Source organism: Zonotrichia albicollis, chromosome 3 (assembly GCF_047830755.1).
Source record: "Zonotrichia albicollis isolate bZonAlb1 chromosome 3, bZonAlb1.hap1, whole genome shotgun sequence".
Lineage (NCBI taxonomy): Eukaryota > Metazoa > Chordata > Aves > Passeriformes > Passerellidae > Zonotrichia > Zonotrichia albicollis.
Genome location: NC_133821.1, coordinates 40,663,929 through 40,691,695, shown reverse-complemented (window position 1 = coordinate 40,691,695; position 27,767 = coordinate 40,663,929). Strand labels below are relative to the sequence as shown.

The following is a 27,767-nucleotide window of genomic DNA, read 5'->3' as shown; positions in this document are numbered from 1 at the left end:
CTTTTCCAGAGTAAACACAAGTCTCGTGTTGAAGTCTTAAACGCACTGAGATTTGTACAGCAAGCAGAAGGAACTTTTAAGTACTGTGCTGTCAGTGTAAACCCGGATGCCAAAGCATTGCCGGGCAAATGTTGTATATATTTGTTTAAATTTAAATAACTACATCGTGAGCCCCGGGAGGGCAGAGGCAGGAGGTGCCATTTCCCCCTTGGCGGACAGAGGGCGCTGTTGCTGCGCCCGGCATCAGCCTCCCTGGAACGGGGCGCTGCTGGAAATCCAAGGGAAAACCGAGTGGAGGCGAGATGTTTTAAACCATTAAACCAGCAATTGTTCACACGAGCGCGAAGCTATAGTACGCAGCATGCAGTTGGAGCAGCCACTATTTTTAATTTTCACTCCTTTAAGTCTTGAGGGTAGCTTTTTTTTGATTGTTTTGTACTTGGTCTGAATTACAAAGAAATATATTAGAGCCTAGTGATGACCTTGTTATCTCTTCTGGAGTGTGTTGTGGAGTCATACTGGATCAAGAAGGGAAGGGAAAGTGTGGAATCTCTTGACAGAAGTGTTTCTTCAGAAGTGGTGTGGAAGCTGAGGAAGAACTGTCACTCAGTGTTGATCACGTTGCAGGCTGGAATTGGACATCTGACATGGGGACATATCCTTTGTATTCAGTACAGATGTACAGCAGAGGTTAGAGATCTGCAAGTGATGAAGACTGTACTGTAGACCCTAATGACTGAACGGCATATTGTCAAGTAGTTTGGGGAAAGGGTCTTGTCCAGGTGTAAAGCTTTCCTCATAGAAATCCCAATACTGCTACAGGAGGCTGACGATTGTGCCATATTTCACCCATATAAACAAAGAGAAAATGTAGCAATAATCTATTCACACCTTTGTGAGTGTATACTTGCTTATGTATCACCTGGGGTGTAAAATATTCTTCTTTGTCGAGTAGGATTTTGGGTTTACTTAAATCAAAGGCTTTAAAGGAATGAAGATATTATTTTAACTAATGCAGCTCTCTTGTGAGTAGAGAAGGACCACAGCTGTCAATTTCCCCTCTGATCCCGCCTCTGTTAGAACTTAGTGTTTCTATTGTGACCCAGGGCTTTGTTGTGCCTTGAACAAGACTTTTCTGTCTGACTGTATTCCTGTTACTTACAAATCACTTGCGGTGGAGTGGAAAGATTTGCAGGTTTTGAGACCTTAATGTGAGACATGCTGGGGAAAGCAGATTAAATGAACTGAATGACCATATGGAACACAGTCATTCTGACTACCAATTATTATGCCTCATTGAAAAATTTAGAGTTCTGCTACCTCTGCTGAATCAGTGGAGTATGTGAAGAGAAGACAACTTTCTTACCTGCAAGAGAGAGTAAAACACTTATTGTGCAGCGGTGTATCTGTGTGATGTTAGTAGTTTTTCAAGAAAAAAGCAGCCATTTCTTTATACTCCTTATGCTTTATTAGACATCTAGGTATGAATTACCTGTAAAAATGATTTACTGCATCAGAGGAAAGATTTTCCTCTTTGGTTCCTCTCTGAACTAGCAGGCATTAGTCAGATGTCTGTCTGACTACTGCCTCAGTAACTTATTGAGGAATCTTTTTCACTTCCCTTCAAGCAGATTGCACGTTCATTGAGAATGATAGCACTATCAGACGCTCTGAGGCACATTTGAACCTAGCAGATGCTTGCCTTCCTAGGAGGCTAATTTATGCATTCAAAGTGTCTCCTCCACCTCACTGATGTCAGCTAAGCTCTTAAAAGTTGCATCTCCCCACTATTTGTCTGCATTACATTTAGTGTGGTAACTGTAGTTGTTTCAGTTTAATTCTCCTAATTGCCTATATTTCAAATTAAAATGTTTTCTTCACAAATGGAGAAGATAGTATGATGTGCCAGATCTGATTTTTTACTGTGTTGTTTGGAAATTCACTTCAATGTTTGTTTTATTTTGCTCCCAGATGTTTTGCTTAGAGTTACTTTGTACCTGGGAGTCAACATTGTAAGTCTGTCTGTGGCTGATGCTTAGGTCATACAGTTAACTCCTGCAGAGTTCCCAAAACATTAGCTCAATATGACACATACATGTGATATTTAAAATGTAAAGGGATCCTCCACCTGTATTTATGCTAAATTAAAGAAATGGAACTTCCTTGAATAGCTTTTCTCATTAGAGACCACTAATCCTTTTACCTGCCAGTTGATACTTAGCAGGCTGTCAGTGCTATACATTCTGTGACTGCCATTGGAGCACTTGTCTACCACTTGCTTACACTGACAGTAACTCTGCTAAGTGAGTTCAGCCACAGCAAGACTCATGATTACTCAACAAATTGCTGTCAGCTTGATTTTTAATATAATGTTCATGTCATTGTTTCTCAGAGCTTCAGGTTAATTAATCTTTGAGCATCTTGTAGTAGTTTACTTGATGAAGCCTACTGCAAAATCCTTTCTCTTAGAATGTTTCCAGCCTTATGAAGTGCTGGATGTTACCACAGGTTATGAAGGCTTGTTGGTGCTCACACAGCTGTGGTGAATCTGGCCTTGTTCTTTGTGGCAGGTAAAGCCTCTTTCTTCTTTACATTACAGAACCAGGACCCCAACTTAAAACCCCAGTTTCATATCAAAGACTGACTGTGCTGGTAACATAGAAGCTTACTCTTTTCTTCAAGAAGAGATTTTGTAGTTTTTTATACTGAGCAGTGATAGGTGTGGTTTTATGTCTGATTTATTTGTCTGTCTCTACTTCAGCTTTTGGAATGCCACATTTTCCATTACACGTGGGACAAGTTTATCTGTATAAGTGGAGACCTCTCAAGATGTTGTCCTGTGCAAGATCAAAACATGTTAGCTTGCACAGAATATGAAGGAAAGTAAATAAGATTTAATAGCTCTGAAGGTGGATATGGAAAGGAATTAATGCAGGAATATGCTCCCCAAAGAATATTTTCAGTGAAGTAGATACCTCTGTGTAGCTAGTCCTGACTATCCCAGGGAGACTATGTCAGATCTGTCAATAATCATGTGGATAAGCATCGTCCAAAGAATTAATTTATTTTCATATATGAACATATGTACAAATTCACAAGGGTACATCTGCCATTTCATGTCTGAGACAATTGATGACTGAGATTTTCCTTTTGTTATATGTAATTCCAGAGTTCTTTTCTTTTTCACCAGATTCATCGGAATCCTTGAAAATTTCAATCTCTCTTTAATCTAAATCTGTTGCTGAGAGTATTATTTCTTAAATGTAAAAATAATAAACAAGAGGTCTTTAAACATTTTTAGACACTCTACCACTTTGATTGTGCTTTCAGAAACATGGTAGTGACGGAATGTATCATTAAATTATCACATTTAAATACTGCATTGACCTTGCCAGCCAGTAAATCAAGCAGTGGTGAAATCCCTTTTGTTCTTTATGCTACACCCTGAGACCTGTGAAATAATCCTGTGAGCATTTGGCAAAAGTATGTAGCAAGTTGATGTGTTTTGTAGTGTGAAATGAGGATAAGATGTAGAAATTTTTAGCTTTCTAAGGACCAAATAAGGTACTGCTGAGATTTCTTTGTCCTCCTTTTTCATAAATTCAAGAGACCATGGATTGTAAAGGTTCCATATGAGAAGGAAAAACCAAGGGGGCAGCTGTCAGTGTTGTTACTTAAGTAAGGGCTGCACTTCTCAGTGCCTTCATTGGAGGCAAAGAATAAGTTTTATACTCAGGGCTGATTTTTACCATCTTGTCAAATGGTCCCTTTGTGGAGGGAATGGGGTGGGGTGTGGCATGGAGCTGATTCACAGTGCAGCTTATGACTTTTGAAATGGAGCAGAGATTAAAAGCAGTTCTGAAGTCATCTGCATCACTTTTAGTTTCCTGCTGTCACACATTTTTCCATTTGAGAAATGTGTCATGGTGAGAAAGGTGTATGGGCAGAAGGAGCATCAAACAATGAAATCTCTTTTATGCCACGTTGTGTATAATGTAATATCCAGGGCAGAATGAAGGCTCATGGCACTCTTTGCAACTGCCCTTCCCAGTTCTTTTCACTTGGGCTTCACTTTTTTTCTCACCTGGGTATTTTGTCATTTAGCCAATATGCTGTGTTGTGCATGTCTAACTCTGCAGCCTCTTTCTGGGTGTGTATCAAGATGTATCTGTAACTTTACCTACATCTCTTTATTAACTGGCATGACCATGTACTTCTGTTTATTTTGAAATCCATGGAAAGTACATGAAGAAACACTGTAATTTTATTTCTCCACGAGAATCTTTTCCAGCAGCTGATGAAATCCAAGCTCATGCCAGATGAAAAGCTCTTGTGTTATCATTTGCAGTTAATTAAAAAAATAAACGCCAAATCCCTTACAGCAGTGGGTTTATAAATAGTGTGTGTGTTTGTGTGCATGTATGTGCATGCCCACACCAGTGCTTCACTCTCATGTGACAGCACACTGGAAACTATCATTTACTTCTAGGTTCAGGACTTGATGCAGGGTTGCAGAGGTGGATGGAGGAATTTGTTTGTTTTAGTACATCTACAGTAGCTGAAACTGACCCAAAATAAAGTAAAAGCTTTCGTGTTTGCCTTAAGATGGCAAAATTTTTGTTGTCTTTTTTTTTTCCTAAGAAAACATGCTAAAGGCTCAATTTTTATCTTTTGGTAGGCAAGCAAAATATTTTTTCTGGCAATTTGATACTTTATTAAAGTGAACACTTACTTGATTAAATGTGCCAAATTTGTGTGTGCTAAAAGGCAGGAAGCTGGGTTTGCTGGAATAGAAGGGTGCACTGGCAGCTGGGGCTGAACTACCTCTTGGCACCCTATCTGTCCATTAAGTACAGATCCCAGTAAGCTGAAGGATTATGATCTTCAAAAAATCTTGGACAACTTCACTGGTGAGCTAGATTTTTTTTGCTTTGCTTTTAAGAAGGTAAAATTAATTTTTTTTTGGTGAAAGCTGTTAAACTGACAGATTTGGAAGACTGCAGTCTCCTTGTTCAGTCACAGAGCAAGTGGTACCTTGAACCATGGCTGAGTCACCTTTCCCAGTGCTGCTCTCTAGTTGTATGTTTTGGGTCAGTCAGTGGATCAAACCCGACATTTATCATTTAGCATCTTTCTGTTCAACTTCTTTTTGTATTTTTGTATTTTTTATTTTTGTATTTTTTATTTTTGGCCAGCATTGTCAGATACCTGAAAATGAGTCGACTATTTAGATTTTGAGATGGCTTCTTCTTGAATCTCATTAGGTTTTGCTGACAGAAGTCCCTGTAGATCGTTTTGTTTCAAGTGACAAACTTGCTCGCTTATCAGGACAGCCTTGATCAATTCATTTCACATGAGCAGTAATCAAATGGGAATGGTTTTTGGTCATCATCCAGAATGGATTCAGCCTAGTGACCTGGTAGAAGGACATATTGTATTCCATTACCAGCCCTGTGAATCATTCAATCTCCCAATTGAATGTGGTTTTTCAGTACTCCACTTGCGTTACACAAGCCTTGTGTTTTTAGGCTCTATATTCTTTTCCTGATTCAGAGGCCCTTTGGAAAGTTTCATGTGAGATTTTGCATTAAGCTCATCTAGAAATCAAAGCTTCTGAACTACAGATGGTTTCTTTCAGGGACAGAACGTCTGTGCCACAGGGTTTGTTGTATTACCTGCAATAATGTGTAGTAACTGAAGTGTGGACTAAACCTTTTGGCAAGATATTGTATTTTTTAAAAAGAGATACTGTTTTAAATATTATGCAAACTTTATATTTTTATGTTTGTATATATGTCTGCTTCCCCTTTCCCTGAGATTTAAACAATGACTGTCTTTTAATCATGTTCTCAAGGAAAAAATTAAATTTCTGTCTATGGAGAACTTGATCATAAAAGTATATATTTGTACTGGAAGCTGTTTTTCCCTCTTTGTGCTGGTTATTTTTTAATGGCACACTACTCAGGTTATAGAGTGAAACTTGGCCAGGTAGTTCCAACTTCCTGTTTCTTGTTCACTTCCCTAACAGTTCTTTCATCGTCTAATACTAAAAGCATTTTGGTTGGAAGCCCTTCAGGGATTTATTTATATTGAAAGCCCTTTTTTTTCTTTCTTTTTTTCCACTTAAGAAAATACCCCAAAACAAACAAGGACTTCTAGTGATGTTAGGTTTTAAGCAATAATGTGATGCTTTTGCCAACCATCCAATGTCATGTTTAAGGTGCCTGACTTGTAGGTGAAATTAAAATGGAAAAATGAAAACATACTCTAGAGAGGCTGTTTTTCCCCAGTTTCATTTACTTTTTCAATGCAACTTAATTAGGTGGAGGGAATGAAACTACTATAATGCTTCAACTTTGAGCACAATAGGGATGACAAGAAAATGGCTGTGAAAGTTTGGAGACCTATAGTTATGCTTGCTACTTTGACTTCATGTCCCAAGGCCCAGACAATCAAAATAACTCAGAGAGAAATTTTCAGTTTCTCAGCTTGAGAACAAAATGACATGAATAGTCATGAATGTGCAAAATTCTTTAGGAAAATATAGCATCTCGTACCTTAGAAATATTTGCACTCTCTTGGAAGTCTTGTCTCTCATCTTTGTGCAGTGATTAACAGAAATCTTTTCATATTTCAGAAGAATTTGCTAATCTGTACAAGGTGCTGTAAGGTGTTTTAATAAAAAAACCCTCATTTTTAGTGCTCTTGCATGTTTTAACATGATTTCTTTGGGAACCAGAGAGAAGATGAACAGGAGTAGAGTTCTAGCACAGGGTACCTGCAATATGACTATTTTTCCAATTCAGTCTTTAAGTTATGGCTTTTTTTTTTCCTTCCTTACTTAATTTACTAATCTCTTTGACACCAGTGAATCATTCTCAGCCCTCAGAACTTCTTGTGGGACAGCAGTCACAGGGAGCAGGGGAGTTACCAAATACATATAGATGACATTGATCCAGTATAGGGATTCTGCTTCTGAGGACCACTTTGTATGGGACATAAATGAAAAATCAGCAGAACAAACCAGCACCACCAAACGAATTTCTGCATTAAACATTTCTGTTCTCTGCTTTTTTGAAATGTGAGAGATCAGATATGGTAAACAGCATTGATGTGTGTGGACAGCATTAGATAGCTACTGCTGTACAACAGTATGTAATAAATGATGTGCATTTAAGAATATATATGTTGATGAATAATGGACATATGCAGGCATGACAGTGATCATTACTTTGTAGTTGTGTAGTTTGAAAGGCCTGGTGTGGATTTGATTCTACACATGACTGCATGTGTGGAAGGAATATACATGAAGTTATCATGCTACTGGCTTTATTGAGCCCCTTATCCCAGTGTCTGAAACTGTGATTTGTTATGCTGTGATATGATCCAAAATAGAACCACAATTTACTGTAGCGGGTTCTTTCAATCCCCTGGGAATGTTTGTCTGGCTTAAATGCATGAAACTGAAATGTGTAATACGGAACAGCAGCTTATCATGAAACTGAAATGTGTAATATTGTGCTGCAGCTTATAGATCAACACTGACTCCATTTGTGGGAATGAATGAATACCTCATGTTTGATGTGCTGCAGGAGAGTTCACAGATGATTTCTTACGTTACAGTGCTGTATTTTTCATGCTTGTTTAGCGTTTTCCTGTGTGTAGAATAGGGCTGTATTATCCTGGGCTTTTCAATATAGAAAGAGAATGTGAAGAGGCTTCTCCCTGCTGACTCTTTTTAATGCTTTCAAAGACTTCTTTCCAGGAAAACTTCGGTAAAGTCTGAAAAAGACAGGTGATCATTTCAATACCCATCCACGTGTTTCTCAGCTATGAAACTTCTTTGTTTCACTTCAATTCTTCCTGCATTGTTTTCTTTGTTAATTTTCTCACTTATTTACCTCTTTTTACAGTTCCTTTGTCAGCTTTAACCCCTGGATGCAGGTCAGTGAAGATAATTCTAACAATGTAGTCAACTGATTGTATGGTAGGTGGGAAGGTTCACCTCCATCCTGCTTCTTGCAGGTGATCATAGATATCACAGGACTTTATTTCTGTTTCCCTTCTGATCCAAATTTTTACCTGAGAAACATAAGTACATACAGGTGAATAAATGTTACTCAAAAAAACTTCCATAAAATTGCTTAATGAAGAAAGCAGACTCACCCTTATTCTAGCTGCCCTGCCAGTATTCCACTTTCAATGTACCTTGTCTCTATTTTTTATTTATTTATCTATCCTGTCTTGGCTCACCAGAAGATGATGTGTGCAAGACTGAAAGAGACCTCCTGAGCCACGGAGTACACCATTTCTGTAATTGCAGGAAATGATGTTGCAGGATTTTCTTAGTTAATTTATTGATCTCTGTCTCGAATGGCTTTTGCTCTGTTGCTTCCTATTGAGAAGCCATTCAAGAACCTCACTCCTCTGATGTTTATAAATCTGCTTCTAATTTCCAAATGAAATTAGTTCATAACCTGTTCATGCCCATTTGGTTTTATGCCAACATTACTCTCTAACTTTAGGAGTTCTTCCCTTTTCTTACAATCCTCCTGTGATCTAAGAATATTCTTATCTTGCTCTCCTTTTTTTCCCTAAGAGGGAATATAATTAAAATTGTGCATCTCTTAATTATAGTCTTCCTCATCAGTGTCATTGTGTCTTGATTTGATAAAACCTTTGGACTTGAGAGTTTTTTAGCCTTGTCAGACAATTCTCAGACAGAAGCAGAAAAAGCTAGCTGTTTGCATTTCCAAGACAGACAGTATGTGTAGCTTTTCATTGCCTCTGACTCCAGGAGGGTGAGAAGGGAAGGGAGAGAAAGTGGCCTGCATGTTTTTGCATCTGTAAAAAGCTTTAACTAGGGATTTTGCGAAGAGTGATCTGGTGCCTGGGATAGGCGAAGACATTGATCCAGTTCTTTTCATCTAGTCCAGCTCTCCCATTATTCTATAAAAACCTGCTTGAAACAAGCAGCTGATAAAACTTCTGGAGGGGATGCAGCTCACAAATGAGTTTTGGAGGGCAACTTTCCAGCTGTTTCCACAGAAGGAATGAGGCAAGCATCTCCCAGAGCCCCAGACAAATGCCTGGGATCTTTGTTCTTCAGAATGCGTGGAGAGTCCCTGAGAAGAACTGAGAGGCCGGAGGCTGATGGGGAGATGAAGCCAAAGGCCTGCAGTGGGAACCTCCTGCTGTCAGAATCCCACGCTAAGCTGCACTTGAGGGCAGGCAAGGAGGGGAAAGAGAAAGCTGAGTAAGGTTTGCTGTGACCTCAGTGTATTCCCATGCAGCTTCCCTCTCTGGGCAGTCCTTGATGGCATCATTTACAAGATTCTTCAAATGCCCTTAAACTCAGTAGAAAAAAACCACTACAGTCCATTCAGCATGCTGCTCTATACTGTTGTTACCACAATACTACTAATCTTTAAGCAATATGATTTAGGATGAATGTCTCTTACAAGACAGCTTTTTATTTAGCAGAGTGTATCAAAACCAGGAATTTTTGCAGGGAAGTACCAGTCTCAGGCAAGATGTCTGAAGTTTACTGGAAAATTTTAGTGGACAAAAGGAAAAAAAGACAAAAGACTGAGAGGAGAGAAAGCCATAACTAAAGGTCTGGCTCCAGTATCACAGCACATGGTAGATAGTAGGTAGGCAGAGCAGACAGTGTGAGGGTAGTGGGACTTCTGTTCAGATCTGTCGTCTTAAGGAGACTGTAGTGGTTCAGAGCTCTTTTGAAATTGTTGTCTGTATTTTTCTGTGTATGTTGAGATTTTTTTTTCTTTGATTACCAAAGAAATTTTTTCATTGGCATTTTTTCATTAATTTTTCCAAGAGCAAATTTTCAAATATACCTTCTTTTATTATCTCCGCTGTTTCTGTAGCTAAGAGGTATGCACACACAGCTTGCTGTATCCTGCTCTCCCTGTATTGCCTCACTGCTGGGATTTTACCAAGAAAGATCACTGGAATCTTCCTGTGTAGGTACAGGATTTGTGGTAATTGGGAGTGGGGCTGGGCCCAGCCTCATCCCCAATGGGCACAGCTGTGAGCAGCAGGTGAGCAGCACTGACAGCAATGAGCCGTGGAGTGCCTAGGGGCACTGACCAACCACAAAGGGAACAGAGGGCACACAGGGGCAATGCAAGAACATCAGGGGTGTAAAAGGCTGGGCTAAAGAAAAGGGAGGGGAGATACTTGCAGCCTTATGATGTGGTGTGATGTTACTCTCTATGGGTGAATGCTAAAGCCTTCTGAAATTGTATGGTGGTACTCTGCATATTGTGGCCATCTCAACTGTTACATATGCTGTTATACTCCTGGAATCAAGTTCCTGGGAGTGGTGTAACAGAATATTTGGGACTTGTTTCCTAATTCAATATAATTACTGTTCCTCTTTTGTCATGTGAGGTGCTTATGCTTTGATGACCATAATTAGATACATTTACAATTGACTTTCATTGTATTCAAAGAAGCAGAATCAGTGTGTTTCTTTTCTCATCCATCCTAATGAACTTCATCAGGAAGAATCTAAATTTGCAGGTGAAGAATGTCTCTAATCAGTGCCAGCATAGAATGAGTAGAACTAGCTGGAGATGACCTGTACCTTTTTCAGAACACAGCATACCTTTTTGTTGTACAAAAAGGCTTGTAGTCACTAATTGGTTCTTTGTTAGTTTATAAATAGGAATGGTAATGATTGGCCCTGTATGTAAGAAATTAGTCTGGTTGAAAATCTTTCAGTTTTTTAGCTCCTATACCCTTACGCTTTGATTGCATTTTGTGATAGTCTCCCAAGATGAAGAAGTGACATTAATTGTACTATACATATATCTCTATTCTCTCATTGGAAATATGTGACAGAACTGGGAGAGGATGCCTGGCTATGGTCTCTGTGTTATCCAGGCACTCCTCCTCCCATGGAGGTAACACAACTTTTGCACAGCTCCCGAGGCTCAGTGAGGGTTCTGAGCGCTATGTGCAGGCAATAGATGCTGAAGGACTTCCCAGGACACCAAAGAAGAGAAGGGTGATTATGCTGTTGATGCTTGGTCCACTTGCATGGACTTAGGAGGCTGGACTTCAGAGGCTTCCAGAGGACTCTGATCAAATATTAATAAACAGTCTCTCACTGTTCTCTCTTTTTATTTCCTCACTTGTTGCACAGAAACAGAGTCACGAGTCTGTGTTCTGCTGGTGATTCTTGTTAGAGCTCTTTGGTCAGGATTAGTTGTACTTTTTCAGTCTGTAATCCTGGGGAGAAGGTTCATACAGGACAGGCAGAGCCAGAAATAAATATGCTTTTAAAAGGTCATATAATGTCCATAGAAGGAAACAAATGGCTGCATTCAGTTTATAGGAATGACAAAATACTTTGCTATTACCTTCCACCTGTCAACGCCCTCCTGGTAAATGTGATACTGAATACATTTAACAGGTTCAAACTCCGAGGGCCTGATGATGAACATTCCTGCTGTGTTTTCTTTAATTTCTAGTGAATGTATACATTTGTGATACACTGAGTGTACTGTGCATGGTACTGTAAGCCTTGCTTGTGAATGCAGCTCAGTTGTTTGTCTAAGTCTTGCAGTTGCCATTCAGTCACGAGGCCAAGGCAAATGACCAAAACAATCCATTTCCAGTGGATCACTTTGAGGAGGAAACAGAGCGAGCACTGATCTCTCTCTGTGGTGGCCAATGGCAGGACCTGAGGGAATGGCCTGAAGTTGTGTCAGGGGAGTTTAGGTTGGATATCAGGGCAAGGTTCTTCCCCCAGAGGGTGGTTGGGCACTGGAACAGGCTGCCCAGGGAAGTGGCCACCACCAGCCTGACAGAGTTCAATGCTCCCAGGCACATGGTGTGACTCTTGGGGTGTCCTGTGCAAGGCCAGGAGCTGGGCTCAGTGGTCCTGGTGGGTCCCTTCCAACTCAGGATATGATATGATTTTAGGAAAAGACGTGTGAAAGCTTTAGCTTTCACTATGTGAGCAGTGTGTAAGCATACAGCATCATTAATGCTGCTGAAAGGAGAGTCTCTTTTGAAAAGTAATGCAGTAGCTGAGATGAGAAAGAATGGATAGCATGGTCTTAGCAGAAAATAAATGCTTTTTAATTAAAGAGGTCCTCCTATAATAAAAGCATTCTGTTGTGTTTATTATTTTTTTACTATCTAGCACTTCATATATAACCTGGATGTAGCCTGAACAACAACCTGATAGTTTGTTTTAAAAAAAACAGCATCTCCATTTATCAACTCAAGATATAGTGCTTTAAATTGAAAAGCTAGTTAAATTGTCAAAAGAGAGTATTATGAAGGTTTCATTACTAAAGAGACTTTCAGTTACAATAATATTTTTAGTAGCACTGTTTTTAGACTAGTTTGGGGATTTTTAGGCTCTCTGGTATTAGCAGCTGAGATTTCATTTCCAGGTGATTTTTGTCCTGGTGTTCAGTAGGAAAATTTTTCAATCTGAGTAAGGACCTTCTGCTAAATGTTTTTGTTCATGCCCTTTTTGTTATCTTGCCCCATTGTGTGTTTGAGATATATTCATGGGAGGTTTGTGCACAGCTGACTTCATGGTCACTTCTGATGTGCTTCCTGGTGACAACACCAAAGGCATTTAATGTTTGTAAAAGGCCGGGTTGCCCTTGACTTACGGACAGCAGCCAATGCCAAGTATGGAATCAGAATGGCCACACCTGTTATCAGGTGTGGAAGTAGGAAAAATCTCATGGGAGGTCTTATGCAGGATTATATTTAACGTGTGCTGTATAAAGATTATGCTTCTGAAGTACAACTGATTTTCACAGCTACATGGGAAATAGACTGGATCTTTCTATGGTGGCTAAGCAGAGTTGGCTGTCAAGCAAAGCTGGCCCAAATCTGGTTCTACTGGTATGGTTTAGAGCTTTTTTCAGACTATTTGTTATGCAAGACAGAAGTTTAGCTGTTTCAAAATTATTATCTCCTTGATCAATTATATGAGTGTATGCTGGGGCGACCCTCGCTGCAGGCCAGGTGCCCACCACATCTGCTCTGTCACTCTCCTCAGCTGGCCATGAGAGAAAATATAATGAAAGGCTTATGGATTAAGTCAGGGACAGATAACTCGCCAATTATGGGCAAAGCAGACTCATCTTAGAGAAATTAGCTTAATTTATTACAAATCAAATCAGAGTAGGATATTGAGAAATAAGAACAAGCCTTAAAAATGCCTTTCTTCCATCCCTCTCTTTTTGAGCTTAACTTTACTCCATGTTTCTCTACTTTCTGCCTTCAAGCAGCACAGGGTGATATTCGTCACACATTGTCTCTGCTGTTCCTTCCTCCTTAGGGGAAGGACTCCTCACACTTATCCCCTGCTCCCATGAGGGGTCTCACACATGGGAGACAATTCTCCATGAACTTCTCCACTGTGGTCTGCTGTACTTTGTGAACTTCTCCAGCACGAGTCCTATGCAGTGTCATAGGTCCTGCCAGCAACCTGTTCCAGTGTGTGCTTCCCTGTCCATGGGCCTACAGGTCCTGCCAGGATCCCCTTCCAGCATGGGCTTCCCATGGAGCCACAGTCTCTTCTGGGCAACCACCTCTAGCATGGGGTCTTCCACAGGCTACAGGCAGGTATTTATTCCACCATGAACCTCCATGGGCTGCAGGTGGATCTCTGCTCCCCCATGGACTGCCGTGGGCTACAGAGGCACAGCTGCCTCACCATGGTCTGCGCCACAGGCTGCAGGGGAATCTGATCCTACAGCTGAAGCACTTGTACCCCTGCTGCCTTTGGGGTCTTCATTACTGTTTCTTGTCCATATCCTCATTCCAACTGAAGTTGCTGTTTCACAATTTTTATTCTCTTCTCCAGTATGTTACCTGAGAGCCACGACCAACATGGCTGATGGGCTCAGGCTTGGTCAGTGCTGGGTCTGACTCAGAGCCAGCTGGCATTGGCTCTGTCAGACACAGAGGAGGCTTCTGGCACCTCCTGTGAGAAGCTGCCACTGTCCTGACATACCCCTGCCAGCGCTACCCAAACCCAATAGAGTCTAACATCCAGACCTTGTTTTTGCTTGAAAATATTTATAAAAGGAACCGTCTTCTTGCTAGATGTACTTCATGTAGAAGATAGAGATAATGAATATATGTAGACAGAACTGTTAGTTTATGGAAGTGGCTTTAAGCTGGTCACTGTTCTGATTCTTCGTGTGAAGTAGAGTATTGGTTTTCTGGAAATGAACTTGTCATTTCCAGACTGCAGATGGGTACAATTTCCTTAATTGAGTTTTCTCACAATCAGCATGTAGTTCTGCCTCTGATCTTTTACTCATTACCAAGCTTAATTTGTAGAGTAAGTGGTTTTAAATGAAGCTCAGCTTTCCTGAGGCAGGCTTCAGTGACACGTTCTGGGCACTGTTTACTGGGTCTTTTCTTTATCAACACTAACTATGCCCTGCCCAACCTGTCTGAACACAGTCTAGTTCCGGTTCTATAACCAGAGACGTGAAAATTGATGTCATTTCCCCCCCCCCTTTTTTTTTTTAATAAGTAAATATCTCTAAGTGGCATTGTGGACCCAACCTAAACAAAAAAATCTTTCTTATCCCAATTCCTTTGAACAACCCAAATGCAGGTCTTCTTTCTTCTCTCATTTTTAACTTCAGACATCATTATAATTTAATGGAACATGTTCTCTCTTATGCAGACAGAGATAATGATGAGTAACTGATGGTACTCCAGTGTACCTGTCCAGTGGAACTTGCAGAAGAAACTATGCACTACTGCACTCAGTTATTCTTCAAGAGAATAGCAGAGGGCCTTGGGACTCCTGCCTTGCTGATTCTGTATTTGGCTTTGGCATAAGGTAGGAGGGAATATAGTTCACTGGTAGGTCAGAGGATGGGTTACTTGGATTTCTGGTTCATTAAGTATATCATTTGGGTTTGTTGGTGTAGTGTGGAATAGCAGTGTGTGATTCTGAAGACTGACTCTCTGCCCAGCTTTGAATCATCTGTCTATTCTGGGTGGGATCCAGACCTCATCAGAGTTGGTGCCTGCACTCTTACTTTGGCTTCTCTGAAAGTCTCTTCTGTCACAGTCCACGTGATTGATTTCTGTATAATCATCTTTTAGGGGCTAATTTTTTATCATATTTTCCCTGTGTGTTGCAGATGCATACAGCATTTTCCAAAAACTGGCAATCTGTTATCTCTGAGTCTCTGCTTTCTCTCCCTGCAAGAGCTGGTAGCCTTAAACTGGTTGACTCCATTGAATTAGGGAGTTTTTAGGATGAAAGAAATATAATACAGCAATAAAAGTGGTGAATTAGCTTGAAAACTCCCTTTCTAATTAAAAGAGATGAAATTCATCTGTCACTTTTTTTTTTTTTTTTTTTGTGTGGATGTAAGATTCTTTGTTTAGGTTGGAAGATTCAAAATGTTCCATGAAAAGCTTTGACTCCTTCTCACTTTTATCTTGGGTGGCTATGCACATGCATATATACAGACACGGAGATACATTGCCTCTGGACAGTCCATGTGCAATTACCTCACCACTTCAAATCATGCTGTACAGGAGTGTTTTTCTCCTACATTTTTTTTTTTTTAGGTATCAACTGTCAACTTAGAACTTAGTTGTCTCAGTTGTCCAAAATTAAAATTTAGGGTATTTAAAATATACTCTTTGGTTTTGGAATGTACTCCTTTGGTATATTTTATTCAAAAAATCAGAAAAGCTTTCATAAACCCCAGATGTCTCAATGTTATTTTTTCCTCCTTCACTTTTTTTTTTTTTTTCCCATCTGTCACATTGATGGAATTGGTGAATGGAGTAAGTAAAAATGACCTAGGCCGACTTTTCACATCTTTATTGTCTTCAAATATTCCCATTTCCATGAACTTAAGTTTTATTTGAAGGATTCTCACCTTCTCTGTTGGTTCCAAAAATCTTGAACTAAATTTTCCCTTGTTATGTTACAGATACTGTCTTGCCTCTATGATATTTTTGTATTGAGCTATGCTCTGCTGAAGCTTCACAGGCATCAGATTCCTTGCCAAGTAGCGAGAGAAGGGTTTTTGAGAGCTCTGGCTCTGAACAGTACCACAGCCTTTCCAGATTACAGGGCCTGGCTGAATTTTAGAGTCTTAAAATTAATATTCATCTCCTGTAGTTTTTTTCCCATGGACTGTTATCTCTCAAGTTCCATATTTATCTGGGCCTGAATAACTGTCTGTCATTGCCGCATGGTTTTTCTTCTGTCTCATTCTTTACTTTCAGCTGTCTGTTCTTTTCAGGGACTGTCTTTCTAACTGAACTTGAACAGCTACTGTTTTTACTTATCCATGTTTAATGTTCTGATTGGGACCTCTTGAAATATTTGTTCTCCCAGAATTTTTGGCTCTGGTTACTCTTCCATTATCACCTTTCTTCCTTTTCTTCTGCATTTGACATTTTTCCCAGATTATGCTTATCTCTTTGCATTCAGGCCTCCTATCTCAACCTTCCATGCAGAGGAATAGTATAAATGGTATAGATTTGCCAGAAGTTTTTCTTCCTCAGGAAGAAAATAACTCTTCACATGTCACCTTTTGAGACAATCTAAGACAGTCTGTGATAAAGTAGCTGAGAAGTATCACTGCCTTCCTGTCCTGCTTCACAGAACATTATTTGAGTGGATGAATTTACAAAGCTTGATGTTTTAAACAGGTACTTGCTCTATAGAGCATCATCAAAACCTAAACAGTAAATTTACTCTTGGCCAATAAGTTTTAATCCTGAAGTACTTATAAACAAGTAGTTGTGAAATGATATAGCTGTGCAGAGGCAACACCGGTTGATTCCATGTGATGACAGGTACGGTACTGAATGCCTTTTATTCTCCTTCTGTCTCTAACCCTTAGTATGCATGTTACCTGATGCTGAAATGAAGTTATGGAAAGCAACATCAACTTACCACTGTGGTGTTTTGGCACCACAGTTTAGGATGGGAAATGCAGGATGCACACAGACAGATCTGAGCTAACTTTAATCTGTGGAGCTTAGAGATCAGTGGCAACAAACCTGTGGTGTCTTGAGCTTGAAAACGTGTTAGCCTCCTTTATAAGTAACCTGACTTCTAAGCTGGCTTAGCTTTTACAAAAGGCTCTGCTGTGATCCCTCAGTGCTGTTTTACCCGAGTAACCTAAATTCAAGTTAGAAGGCCATGACTTAATGCAGCACAATCAGACCTTTTGTTAAAGCTGGAAATAACCATAGTTTTTCATATACCAAGTGGATTTAAAAATACCTCACTCTCTTATGTCTGTTTTAATATTTTCTTACTTTTCCTCTGCAGGAAAAGTCTCTTGTTCTTCCTACACCTCAGTTCCTCTGTGTGCCTGTAGCTGTGCAGCTCTTGGTAACTTGAAGTTTCAGAGATGGGATGGTCTATGGCCACATGGGTCATAGCCTCATTAGCCTTCACCAACACTGACCCCTTCATCTAATGACTCCAGCTGCCTCTGCTTCTTTATGGACAGAGCAGGAGATGCATGGAGGAGAGATGGAAGTTGGTCTCTAGAGGCTGGCAGAGCAAAGGGATGTTCTGTGTAAACTTCAGTGGTCTAAACTTAAGGACTGGCAACTGGGTACATTTGCTTGGCTCCAGATGGGCAGCTAAAAGTCACAGTAATGTAAACACTGTTGTACTGCAAGCAGAGAATCCAAAATCAATAGTGATGAAGCTGAAAAAGCATGGACATGAACACAGATGTAAACGCCCACTCCTGTTGTCACTGAGAAGTATCTTTGCTATTACCATTGGTAATAGCAATGATTATACATTGAAATTTTCACAATGTACAAAATCAACTGCATGTGGGGTTTTTTTGGCAATCTTGTTCCATATAGGTACTTCTTCAGGAAGTGGAATCTGTTATGCACTCAGCTGGATATTAAACCTCAGATGGTTTAACCAAATCCTTGGTTTAGGTCATAGGCTCATGAAAAAGCCCAGGTTGAAAGGGACCTTGAAAAATTATCTGATCAAACCTTTTATGTAAAAGGAAGCCTTGATGAGATTATCCAGCTCCCTGTCCAGTTGTATCTTGAAAACCTCCAGTGGTGGGGTCTCTAGTATATTCCTGTGGAGGTTGTTCCTGTGATTGACTGTTCTCACTGTAAAAAATATTTTTCTATATAATTCTTATATCAAGATTAACAGTTTTTTTGTTTGTATTTAATGGCTGGCTCTGCTAAACTTCAAGGATAATCCTGTGTAGATTTTTCCTTTCCATTTCCTAAAGACTCCTTTCACTTTACCAAACTCTCGTATACAGTTTTCCTCCTTTTTCTTCTCCCTCTTCCTTCTCTCTGCTTCCCATTGTAGCAAAGATCATGAACAGCATGTAACTGAACTGAAAGTTGAGCAGTTTCACAGTGCACAGGTTTTTTCCTTAAACGGCAAAGGATACTTCTGGAACTGGATGGTCTGAAAACATCCCTTTGATCCTGATACCTGGTGCCCTTCTGCAGGACTTTAACTTTTTCGTTTTTTTTTTTTTATTTGCCCATGATCCTTAGAGTGCTTAAGAGTAACAGTGAGAAATTTTGACCATCATCTTTATATTACGCCTCTATACACAAAAGTCTAAAGAAAAAGCTACAACTTTACACCTTTTACAGTAAGAACATATGTAATACATTTTTTTTAATATGGCTTTAATATCTTCTCTACTGAAGCTGTTCCAAAGCTGTCATCCTCTGTAGAAGTGATACAGAAGTGATTGCATGGCAGAGACAGGCATTAAAAATAGCATGACCCAGGAATCATTTGCCTTCTTCTGTGGTGTCTGAGCTTGAAAAAATGGTCCAGATTACTTGCACTCTGCAGGCTTCAGAATAAAAGGGACTTGTGCTCTTTAACTGAGCTGTGCTTAGAGGACAAAGCAAATGAAAGTGCTGCTTGTGTGATTGAGACCAATGCGGCAAGTTGGAAAATCTGATAAAACTGTTCTTCTATTTGGACTTGCTCTCAATCCCTTGATAAAGTGCTCTTTTCCTCTTGGTACTGGTGGTTAAATGTATATAGGAAAGAATATCTGTCCTCAGTATTGCATTTTGATCTGAACATTTTGGTGTCATTTTAACCCTGCTAATAAATCAGGAGTTTTCAATAGCAGATCTGCAAGATTGGCCTAGATACTGTTTCTGCATTTTATTTCTCAGTGTTTTAAGCAATGCATAGTGGTTTTTTCTTTGAGTCAAAGCCCAAAAACCTCACTAAAAATAACCAATCCACCAGAGCTGTGTGACTGGAAACAGGTTGATGAATAACTATTGCCCTGTAACTGTTTGAACAATGAGGCTTTGTAGCTTCAGAGAGCTCTTTCTTCCCAGCTCTGTCAGGCCATTGGGCTTAAGATGTATCAATATTTGGCAGTGGTAGGTTTCTGTAACACTTGATTTCTACTGGGAGTTTCTTGCCTCTTCAGGGTTGACAGAGATGACCAAGTCATTGTGTCTTCCTGCTACAGAGCATTTTTTAGCTGGAGTCATTTCTTGTCACTACAAAGCTGTGGTGGTTTGACCAGGAAGGAGTGGGAATTTTGGGAAGCTGTGGTCAAACCAATGAAGGTTTTGGGTTTGAGACTGGCACCCGGTGTAGCCAGTGGGGTTTGGACACACCTCCGAGAATACACAGGGGTTAAAAGCAGGGCACTGCCCTTGGCACTCCCTCTTTTTGGACATCGCGGCGAGGAGGCCAGATCTCTCCCCCCGCCCAGCCCGCTGCTGCTGGGCGGGGGAGGGGCGGCCATGCGGTAGGCCCGGGGCCTGGACAGAGGTGGGGGTTGAGGGGCTTTCAAGGATGGAAGGGTGGAGGAGCCCCAAGAGACATCGAGACATCGGGCAGCCAGCCCCCCCCCCCCCCCCCAGGAGAGCAGCCAGCCAGGAGGAGAAGGGGGGAGGAAGACTGCCCGGCCGGAGCGGCAGCGTGTGGGCAGCGTGCGTGGGAGTCGCTCCGGGACCGACAGAGACTGAAAACTTTTAACCCTTTCTTGCATGATTGAGGCCTTGCAAAAATGCTAATCCTCCTCGAAGCTGAATAAGAAGGGAGATAGGAGATGAGATAAGACAAGGACCTGGCCCGAAGAATGTGGAGATGATTGGATGGGGAGAGATGATTTGGAGTGGCCTTTTGGCTGGACTTTTTCTTGTAGCCATGGACTCAGTTGTTCCTGTGACACAGACTGCATTTAGGGGGAGGCAGTGCCTCAAAACCAGGAGGGTTCATTCGTGAGGACCCCCCGGCCCCAGGGGGTTGGAAAAATATGGGGGGGACAGATGTCCCAAAAGCAGAGACTGTGCCTTTTTGGAGTGAGACAAGGCATCCTTGAAAGACAACCCTAAAAGCAGCTCTGGCCATGTCTCAGTGGTGAGAGCACTGGGCATGGAAGGAACATGTCACAAGCGGCAAAAGGACTTTTTTTTCCGGGCGGTGCCGAAGTGACAGGGAAGCACACGAGGTTTCAGTGTGTTTCCAGGAGAAGCCTATGGAACAAGAAGGACTCCTTTCCTCTTCATGAACTGCAGTTTGAGTATACTAAAGTGTCGTGCTGGGCTGGGCAGTTGGTGTTTTTGAGAGAATGTATTGGATTGAGAAAGTCAGGGAGTGGGGAGGAGGAAAGTGGTTTTGTAAGGTTTTCAATTCTTTTCTTCTTTTTCCTTATGGTCTTTCCCTATTTTCCTGTAGTTTAAGTAATAAAATGTCCTTTATGTTTAAGTTGGAGCCTGTTTTGCTTATTCCTGGTCACATCTCACAGCAGACACCGGGGTGAGGAATTTTCATGGGGGGCACTGGCCCTGTGCCAGGCTCAAACCATGACAAAAGCAAAACCAGCTTTTAATTCTGTGCCTGGAATTCCAGTGGTGCCTGCGAAAAACTGCTTTAATGCCTGAGGCTCCTGTCATTCTATTAGTGGGTTAGAAGTTGGAGGGATAGGATATGGATCCTGTGGCACAGCTTTGGAAAACTGGAGATTAGATTCTGTGGTTTTAGGGTCATTGAAAATCTTAGACTGGCAGCAGCAATCAGCAGGCAGTGTATCTGTTCACATTTTCAATCCTTTGCTTCATTAGAATGCTTTAGAAAATAATTTCTGGAAGGAAGTCAAATCACTGAAAAGCACTATTTGGGTTCCTGTTGAAGTACCAGTGGCTTAAAAGCATAGAGAAGCCATCCAAGACCCACAGTGTCACTTTAAAGCCTCAGTTGATGCTGATATATACAGCAAAATGTACATAACCCTCCACAGTTTCTATCAGAAATTATTGGATTGCTTTACGAATGTCAGAAATTCCAGGTTATCAATACAGTTTAGGCAAACTGGTTAAGAGCCTGCAGAAGCCTCTGTCTTTAACAGTCGTCCACTGACCTCACTGTGGTTTTGACTCTGCTGGTGTTCAGAGGAACGCAGATTCCCAAGTTTTCTCTTGGGGGATGGTTGTCCCACGACTAAAGCATCTACAAAACTTTCAGGGTCTTGATCTTCATGGTTTAAGCCAATTTTGGTAAACTTGCTGCTTATGCTTCTAAAAAAAAAGTGGGAAAGAAAAAAAATTTAAAAAGGGAAGAAAAAAAGGCTAGAGCTGTTCCTGGAATATACTATGACTTCATGTCGGCATGAAGTGCCAACATGCGTGTGGAATGGAAGAGTAGCAAGAATAATGACTTCTGCAACTTGGGTGGTATTTTCTACATGAGAAATATCACTCTCTTCTGACTGCCGAGCTATTTCGCTCAGGCTCTAAATCAGTTTTGTATACAGGGGAGAGGTAAGACATGCGTGTGTGTGAACTTGTGTTTCTGCCTTTGTCCTGCCTGATCACACATGTGTGCCTGAGTGTGTGAATAGGCAGTCAGTCCCTTGTGTCCTGGGATCTATGGACATGTGCTCGTGCTCTTCCTCATGGATCTGCAAACTTCCTACTATGATGCTGTGCATGCACGTCACTGGACAAACCCACAACCACATCCAACTCTCTCTTCCTTCAAACAGTGGGAACAGGCAGTTTTTATTTTGAGCAGAAATCATGTTTCTGGAACCTTAAACATGCTTTGATGTTGTTGCTGTTTTTAAAAGTCCTTACTCAGCTGCTGTGTTGTGAAATGTGGCTCTGTGAGAATCTCCTGACTGTGAAATATGAGTTTTTTTTTTTTTTTTGCTGGTCAGCAGTGGGATTTTGTGACCTCCAGCCTATATCTGTACAGTACATCTTGTGTGCGCTTGTTAGTGAGACAGCACAGTGCCTCCAGGAAATGCATTCTTTTGCAGTGGGCCATATGGGTAGCTTTGCATTTTTATGATGAAGATGGGAAGATAAGGTTTGTTGCTTACTCTTTTTTTCTTGCTTAAAACTCTTACTGTGTTTTGTTGCTGCATATAGTTGAGGCATCCTAAAAGATGCCTGAGATAAAGCAGAATTCAGCCCCTTTACAAGCACTTGCAACAGACTATTAGATTTCTTTTTTCAAAGTTTAGAAGGACTACTTATTAAGTCTTGGCTGTTGCTAAAAAAAGGAAATTAATTAATAGCAAACATACTAGCCTAACATCAACAGGTAAAAGGTTGAAGACTGAAGAAGTTTTCAACCATATCAAGATGGTGCTAAAGGAAGTATAAAAGAACCCCAAATAGTCTTTCATCTAAGTGCATTCAGGCAGTCATCCTATCTTTCAATGCAGTGTTCCTAGGATGTCAACATGAAAATATAAATTTTTATTGCTTTAAATATAAGGGAATAATTTGGGTAGTTACTTCTTCCTACTCAAACACATACAGGTTTTAGAGGGAGTGAAATGTTCACATTCTGAGCCATTATGTTTCAATAGGAAACGGGAAATTTATGTGGAAACTTGGAAAGTCTTCTTCAGTTCAGGGGAAGTAATTACTACTGTAATAGTGCAGAAGGCTGTTTCTGACTTGTATCTTACAGGTATTGCCAAATGTTGCTTAAAGGCAGGCAAAAGGACTACTCTGTGGCAGATGATAGAGAGGATGATGCTATGTGCCAGCATTGAGAGAAAAAGATCTTTATAGCTGTTTCTAAAGGCTCTTGATTTATAACTTTTAAATTGTTGCCTACTTTAAGCATACACCTGTGGAATTATTGGCCACTTCATTCTTTAATCATTATTTCAGCTTTGCTTCATTTTCCTTTCTTCAAATATGTTCTTTATGGAGGATCTGCTGCCCCAAGCTAACAGTTGGGCTTTCAGTCTCCCACTTAAATTTGACTGAATAAGAAGCAGATAAAACCCTTTATTTCTGAATCCCTGCACTCCCATCCATGTTCCAAATGGTGTTTTGCTCTCTTTCTCCTTACAGGGGCAGTGCTTAAATCTATCTCTAGCTACTGGGAAAAATGAGCTTTCTGTGGCTGTCTTCTCTCTGTTCCTCTCTCTTGCTGCTCTCTCTTTTCCCTCTCTCTGCCACTCTCTCGTCTCTCTCTGGAATATTTTCAAACCATGCATGAAGTGAACACAGAAAACCACAACTCTTAGTTCTCCAGGACATCCCTGTTTTCCTCATTGAGAGAGTTTTATTGCAGTTGATAATCCAGGACATTTCTCAAGATGTATTCATGAGTTACTTGTACAGCCAAGTACAATGTTCTTCTCTGTGTTTTCTTTAACCCATCCCTGGCTCCACTGGACATCTTTTTCCTTCTGACTGCGGTGGGGCCCGTATTTCAGGACCTTGTATTGGCAGCAACTGCAACAGAAATCAATATTAAATTTGTATAGAAACAGTAAGGTTAGAAAGTCCTGTTACAGTAGCAAAATGTAACACTTTAACAACTGTGCCAAGGGGGACCAAGTAATCATTTTAGCTGGAGTCTTGTCTTTGATGAAAGCCAGCGGATATTCCCCTGCATTCCTTTCACATGTTACTTGCCAGTGTCCCTGCTCTCAACTTCTGGTCAACTTACATCTTGAAGAATAGTGATTTTGGCAAGGAAAATAGAAAAGCATTATGCTGAGGAAAAGATGAGCTAAACTTCATGATGTTACATCCTAGTCATCCTATACAAATCACAGAGCTTAAGGTTCCCATATTTCTTACTTAGGGGTAGAGATAATCCTTCTTCTCCATCGTCCTGGAGCCATTTGACACAGTTATAGTTTAAGGAAAATATCTCTCTTCTTTCTTACCTTTATTTTTTTTTTTTTCAAATTAAAAGGTGATGGAGAGGACATGTTCTTTCTGACTCCTGTACAAGGTGCACTTAAATCATGAAGGTTACAAATACAGTTTTTCTTTTTTTTTTTTTTTTTTTTTTTTTTTTTTGCTAGTTAGTGTCTATCTTACATCTCTAGGTACTTTTCTTATCCATGGTATACCCATAGTCCATACAGGAATTCTTTGTCCCTGGAAACACTTGTCTTTGGTGAAAATCACAAACAGTTTGTACCAGGAAGAATGAAGGAGCCTACTTGCTGTTTCTGAGGGAAGAAACTACATCATTATTAAGTAGAACTTAATGGGATTCAGAAGAGTAGATCCAGAGTGCTTTAATTTGTTCAAAAGCAAATTATAGGAAGAGACTGTATCTTTCTCAGAACATTTGATCAGCCTGGCAAATGAGAAGAATCAGCTGAACAGGTCAAAAGGAAAGCCACGAGTTCAAGTGGTGTTGATGGGAACAAATAATGGCATCATCAAAATTGCTGGGAATTGTAACTTGTAGCTTTCTTGAAGACTAAGGAAATTTGGGTCAAGTTCTTGGCTTGTTTACACCTTGCATCCCATTGGAGACCAAGGGCACCTTTGCAATGCTAAGAAAATCCTACTGAAGTCAGACTCATGTTTTTCTATGAGTAAGCAAAGAATTTGGCCAGAGGCAGCAAACTTGTAGTTATTCGTTACAAGTAAACCAAACTGCTTAGCTTTTTGATAGTGTAAATGTTTTCTGATCAGTCACAAATACATATTGTATTGGAAAGAAAGTTCCATTTGAACAGTATTCCTAAATGTTTTGCCTGCAATATCTGAGAGTCAGTGCTATCTATACATCATCAACTACAACTTAGTAATCTACCAGTGAGCTGGATCGACCAGTGGATGTTTGCTAAGCCGTAGAAAGAATTCTTGTAGTGAAACTTGTGTTTTGCAGGTTTCATATTGTGTTACATTCACACAAATGCAGGAGACATTTAAAAGCACTGAAGTACAATGAATTTTATTGTAGTCTGATGGGGGGGGGGGTTTTGTTGGAACTTTTTTATCTTTCTTTTTTCTTTCAGTTCACTGCTTCCCCCCAGTCCTTTGCCCCTGAAAAAAACCACAAAGAACCAAAATCCACCCTGTCTTGTCTTCTTGGATTTGTTTCTCCTTTCCCATTCGTAGTCTGTGGTGTCCCACACTAAAAGAATTGCTGCTTTCTCTATAACTGAGGAGTCCTGCCATACCACTATACATGCAAAATTCTGTACTGCTTTCATTGATGGAGAAACACTAGGTTTTGGAGAAGGACATGAAAAATATGTTGGGAACCAAACTTTCTTTGCTGTTATTCAGTGTAGTGGAGGTCGCAGAATGTGATTATTATCACTTCTGGAATCTCTCCTATGCAGTACAACCAAACAATGAAAATAAACCCCTAGTTTTCTGCATTACCTAGTTACTTCAAAGTAAACTATTGATCCAAAAATCAAGCTGATCTTGAAAACAGGACACTTAGATGCTGTTTGTCAATCTTCCAATACTGCTTTGTGTAGGTGTAGTTGTATGGTTTCTGATGCTCTTTCTTTATCTGGAGTTAGGAGAAAGTCTCACATCATGATTAAAGGAGTACTTTAAATTCATTGATGTTAGTAAAGCATTTACTGATCCTTGGTTAGGAGGGTCAAGGAGTACAGTAGTGTGAATGGTTAACAAACATGAATTGATGAATGTCTTTGGCTGTTGAGACATCTCCTGCCTGTTGTCCATGGGAGTCAGGGAAAAAAACCCAACATTATACCATGCAGTGACAACTCTGTTTCTACTTCTGTGAGAGAGAATGGATCACAAGTTATTAGGTGAGACTCTGCAGTTTGTGCTCTGCAAGAGGTCATTTTTGATGATTATAATGAGCCATTCTGACCTTCATCTTACAGGAATATCTTTCTGTCAGGTGCTGGGTAGTGTGACCTGTGCATTTATCCATAAAATTTGAAATTTAGAGCTGAATTTGTGTATGAAACAAATTTGTGTATCACCTGACCCCTAAGGAAAACAGTATTTGCAGGAGGCTTTTAGTGATGTAAGGAGGGAGAATGCCCTTTAGCAAGGGGGAATAATGCAGAAGGGAGAAGTACAGCCATTTTTCTGTACCTGTTTTTTCTCTGCCATCTTTTTTGAGTGCTCAGATTCTTGGAATGGATGATCTTATTGCATAAACTCCTGTCTATATAGATATTGTAACCAATGAATAGCAGTGCTAATCTGGTGTGGTGAATTCAGTGCCTCGTATTTGTATGGTTCGAGATAGTTCATGCCATTATCTTGATACCATTCTGGGTATCAAGTTCATGCCATTATCTTGATACCATTCTGGTATTAGCAGTGTTTTGGGAAGGTGTTGCTATGGCTATGTGATTGTAATCAATGGATTCAAAGGCAAACTCACCCCCTCTGAGGTGAATATGGTACAGCTGATAATGCAGGGCAAGCGTAGGAGAATGCGTTTGGGGTGAGAGAATTTTTGACACTTTCTCTGGGCCTCGTGCCTGGCCATAGAAGACATTGCCAATGCAGATTTGACTATTATTCTTTGTAGCTAAGCTCCAGTGAGGAGCTAAAGGAGAAGCTGCCACTGCTCCAAGGAACTTTCAGTATAAACAAACTGAGGATCTGATACAGAGTTTGTGGCAACAGTACTAACTTAAGAAGTAAAAGCAGGACTGGGGTTGTTTTTAATGCATGAGATAGTATTGCTGTTTTACTGCTTGGAGGGGAAAAGGTCTAGGGCTTGGAGCCTTGTCCAAGTGGGAATTCAGGCTGGACAATGCATTTTTGGGACTTCCCCAAGCACTCCTTAGCTAGAAAGGCTGTCCTGGTGTGTAACTGTTCCAGTACGCTGCTTTGGTGGGAGGGAGGGTTTAGCTCCAATGTAAATACTTGAACTTTGTTTCTTGGGAATAAAGTGTTTCATTCATTATTGAATTGCAATTTACTCCTAAACTCAGAAGAAAGATGGAAGTGAATACAGTGTCAGTCTCTTTTCTCAGGGCTGAAGGCAGACATGCCACAAATGGATCCCTGCTCTATCTCGTCAAACATACAGCCCTCTCTCTGCCTGTAGAAGCTAGGGATGAATGAAGCCTGAGTAATCTGGCTCTGGAATGTGCAACAGGGCAATGGCATACACACATATGCATATCTCCATACAGGAATAACTCAAGATGTAATGTTGCCTCTGTGTAATGTGCATCTTCTTTTGAAAGACTAATGTTCTTCCATCAGGCAAAGATGGTGGTCAAGGATGACAGGATACAGGTAAACAGTGAGATTTTCTACTTGTCTTTGAAGCTGTGCATGTTCTGCAGGTGACATTATGCACTTGCTCTGTCCTTGCCTGGTAGTTTTGGGATGTCTGCAAGAATGAGCTTTTGAATTGTCTGTGTACCTGTCAATGGGAGTCAAGCCACAACTTCAGTGGTTAGCATGAAAGCACATGAAAGGCAGTGAACTGCTGTAATACTTCAACTTGTGCTCATGCAGAGGAATCTGCCAGAGGAGTGTGTGTG

At 40.5% G+C, this 27,767-nt stretch overlaps 1 protein-coding gene across 3 annotated transcripts in view; it reads left to right on the top strand.

Annotated features, from left to right (window-relative positions):
- The window catches only part of DAAM2 (dishevelled associated activator of morphogenesis 2), a 202,449-nt gene that overhangs the window by 27,858 nt on the left and 146,824 nt on the right, over nt 1–27,767 (top strand). The gene's annotated exons all lie outside the window — the stretch shown is intronic.